The 3,966-nt window shown below is 50.1% G+C and overlaps 1 pseudogene; it reads left to right on the top strand.

Moving 5' to 3' along the window:
* The first annotated feature begins 423 nt into the window (after nucleotides 1-423).
* Nucleotides 424-1,838, top strand: LOC119444890 (UPF0746 protein DDB_G0281095-like; annotated as a pseudogene).
* Nucleotides 1,839-3,966: the final 2,128 nt, after the last annotated feature.

Here is a 3,966-nt window from a genome sequence, read left to right as displayed (position 1 = left end):
GGGACACGAGGGCGTCTCTGTGACCACGTGGCATTTGCAGTCAGGCACGCACTAGGCACACCTTTAGTAAGCCACAACCGTGGAACAACCAGGGCTTCAGGGAAGCATGCTCGCCTAGCACCGTGGATGCCCGGGTTCGATTCCCACCCAGACCGCAATTTATCAAATTTTCTGTTCAAATCCACAAATCGATTTTGTTTATAGGATCCTCCCGGAGAAATACTACGTCAACCTGAGAATTTTAGACGTATTTTTACTCTTTGTGGTGTCGCCCATTTTTCCTCAAGGCACAGTTTCGTCAAGATCACGGAAGGGTCACTGAAAGGTCGCCACTAACATAGACATCTAATGCTTTTTCGCCTTAATAAATTTTCCGGTGATCACGCCAAGCTTGCTTGGTACTTTCTCCAGTTTTCGTGGTAGATGGCGCAGCTGGCCTCAACGGCACGCATACTTACGTCGTGCAAACGCTTTTAAATATTTACGAACCTCAACGGGTTTTGTGACCGCGGCTGCAGCCTGGCTGTTTTCCTGACGAATAGGCCAACCACTCACAGCAGAGCACGCGCGCCGCGCGCTCGGATGTGTTCTTGCACCACCACCACCATGCACCCACGGCAGCGGCGGCCCCGGCCGTGCTGGGGACAGTAAAAGAAAGCTACAGATTCTGAGAATTGTCTACTAATTCGTAAGCATTCTTTGACTCAGCTGTGACTTCGCTTTTGCTTACTTGCTTTTGCTAGCTTATGCGCATCTACTCATGGTCTTTACGGTGGCAAAGAATACTTAGGCTTTAGTGGACAATTCTCAGATTTTCTCACCGCATCCGGCCCATTCAAATGTGATCGCACAAATCGAGTTGGAGAGCCAGGAACGATCGCATTTCGGCCTAACAGAGCAGGCGAACGAACACCAGCTGCTGTAGTAGAGGGTGAGGTGATGCCTGATGGGAGAGTACAATTTAAGTTGGTCCACCCCCAAATTACAAGTTAGCAAAATCCCAAATATCAGTTTGCCCACCTCCACCATCTAATTTCAAGTTGGCCCATTTACAGCAGCAGCAGCAGCAGCAGCAGCAGCAGCAGCAGCAGCAGCAGCAGCAGCAGCAGCAGCAGCAGCAGCAGCAGCAGCAGCAGCAGCAGCAGCAGCAGCAGCAGCAGCAGCAGCAGCAGCAGCAGCAGCAGCAGCAGCAGCAGCAGCAGCAGCAGCAGCAGCAGCAGCAGCAGCAGCAGCAGCAGCAGCAGCAGCAGCAGCAGCAGCAGCAGCAGCAGCAGCAGCAGCAGCAGCAGCAGCAGCAGCAGCAGCAGCAGCAGCAGCAGCAGCAGCAGCAGCAGCAGCAGCAGCAGCAGCAGCAGCAGCAGCAGCAGCAGCAGCAGCAGCAGCAGCAGCAGCAGCAGCAGCAGCAGCAGCAGCAGCAGCAGCAGCAGCAGCAGCAGCAGCAGCAGCAGCAGCAGCAGCAGCAGCAGCAGCAGCAGCAGCAGCAGCAGCAGCAGCAGCAGCAGCAGCAGCAGCAGCAGCAGCAGCAGCAGCAGCAGCAGCAGCAGCAGCAGCAGCAGCAGCAGCAGCAGCAGCAGCAGCAGCAGCAGCAGCAGCAGCAGCAGCAGCAGCAGCAGCAGCAGCAGCAGCAGCAGCAGCAGCAGCAGCAGCAGCAGCAGCAGCAGCAGCAGCAGCAGCAGCAGCAGCAGCAGCAGCAGCAGCAGCAGCAGCAGCAGCAGCAGCAGCAGCAGCAGCAGCAGCAGCAGCAGCAGCAGCAGCAGCAGCAGCAGCAGCAGCAGCAGCAGCAGCAGCAGCAGCAGCAGCAGCAGCAGCAGCAGCAGCAGCAGCAGCAGCAGCAGCAGCAGCAGCAGCCGCGCCGCCGCCGCCGCCGCCCCAACCTCCTCCACACCACACGCAAACAACTACTTACACACAACTCTCACGACTAATTAGCGTGAATGCGCGTAAGGATGGGGGATCTAGAAAGAGAAAATAGGCAACTTAGAAGCCAACAAAAGCAGCAGCAACAACAACATCCGCAAGAGAAATCCACTCGAAGCTCCCTGGTAGGGCAGCAGCAGCAACAACAACACAACGCATCAAGAACGAGCGAAGACTCTACAGTCACGATATCGTTTCTGAAAGAAGCCATAAAAGAAATAATTCCCTGCGCCATCGAACAAGTCATGGCGCTGGTGGACAGAAAAGTACAAGCTATGGAAAAGAAAATCCAAGCGCAACAAATAGTATTCACAAAAGCATTGAGATAGCATACCAATGGTAGCTACATAAGGGAAAGAGCAGAAAAAGCATACAACAGGCAAGGCCTAATAAGCACCACACAAGAATCCACCGAAAATGCCTAACCGACCAGCAAAAACTACCGAAGAGTGTGAGATATGGCAGTGGAACTGCCGTGGATTTCGACAGAAGAAGGGACAGCTATTACAGCTGGTGGCCAAACAACAGAGGCCACCAGCTGTAATAGCCCTCCAAGAGGCTGGAGTCAAGCAAAGTCTACAGGGTTACAATACTCACGGTGAAGACGTCAATACAAACAGTATATGGAAAGTAGCGATATTAGTCCACAAATCCATAACGGCAATACAGCATAAACCAATAGAAGGAATCGAAGTACCACATACCATTACAGAAATCTTATGTAAAGGCAAGAAAAAAAAACCGTGCCTTCATATTAAACGTTTATAGTCCACCTAAACAGAGAAAGATAACCTTCGAGCAGCTCTTTGGAGACGCAGTAAAACTAGCGAAAAACAACTCTATAATAGTGGGCGATTTTAATGCAAAAGATCCAAGTTGGGGATACCTAACGCAGGATAACAAAGGGAAGAACATTTCAAAACAAATAAAAGAGACAGGCATGGCATTCCTAACAGATGCAACAATCCCAACAAGAATAGGAAACAGTAAATCCAATGACACAAGTTCGGATCTAACCATGTGCAAAAATTGTCAGGCAGTGGAGTGGTGCAACACCCTAGAAAATCTAGGCAGTCACCACTATATTATATGCACCACGATACACACAAACCAAATATGTATAAAGATTGGCGCAGCCAAAATAACGGACTGGCATTCGTTTAGAAAATCATTGGAAAAACGGATGACCGCCACAGACAGCAAACTTAAATGAATGGTGCGACGAAATAAGAAGTCAAAAAGAAAGGCACACAAAGGAAATAACAAGAACAAACCAGGCGCCTGAGGTCGACTCCCACCTATTACATCTCTGGGAAGCAAGGAGAAGCCTTACAAAAAGATGGAAAAGGCAGAAGCGTAACAGCAAATTAAAGGCAAAAATCAGAGATATCACCCAGCGTGCAGAAGAATACGCCAATCAACTAGCCTCAACCAATTGGGCCAGATTCTGTGATTCACTCAATGGAAACCTGGGTACGGCCAAAACATGGAACATACTTAAAGCCATGGTTGACCCAACAAAGACGAAAAGTGAAAATAGTAAAGCCATCGAAAGATTAATACACTCATACCCTGGCACAAAAGAAGATCTCATTCAAGCCATCCATAACAAATGCTTTGGGGAAGACGGGAAGATACCTCCATACCACGGAAGGTATAAAGGATCACCGCAACCTCAGCTAGACAAGCCTTTCACGGAGGCAGAAGTCAGAGCAGCAATCTTTAGTACAAAAAAGAACACGGCTGCGGGTGCTGATCGAATCACTAACGTTATGATCAGAAACCTAAATGGCGAAGCCATTGTAGCTCTCACAAAATACATTAACAAACATTGGCTTGGAGGCACTGTGCCACGACAATGGAAACACGCGATTGTGGTCATGGTGCCTAAACCAGGAAAAAAGCTGAGCATCGAGAACCTGAGACCGATCTCGCTTACGTCCTGCTTAGGAAAAATCTTTGAAAGACTGGTCAACGCCAGGCTCCTAAACCCTCTTGAGTACAACGGACTGATGCCCAACACAATGTTTGGCTTTCGCCCACACCTTT

The sequence above is a fragment of the Dermacentor silvarum genome, chromosome 3 (genome assembly GCF_013339745.2).
Source record: "Dermacentor silvarum isolate Dsil-2018 chromosome 3, BIME_Dsil_1.4, whole genome shotgun sequence".
NCBI classification, from domain to species: domain Eukaryota; kingdom Metazoa; phylum Arthropoda; class Arachnida; order Ixodida; family Ixodidae; genus Dermacentor; species Dermacentor silvarum.
The sequence above is the reverse complement of the archived record's forward strand: the minus strand, read 5'-3'. Positions and strand labels throughout refer to the sequence as shown.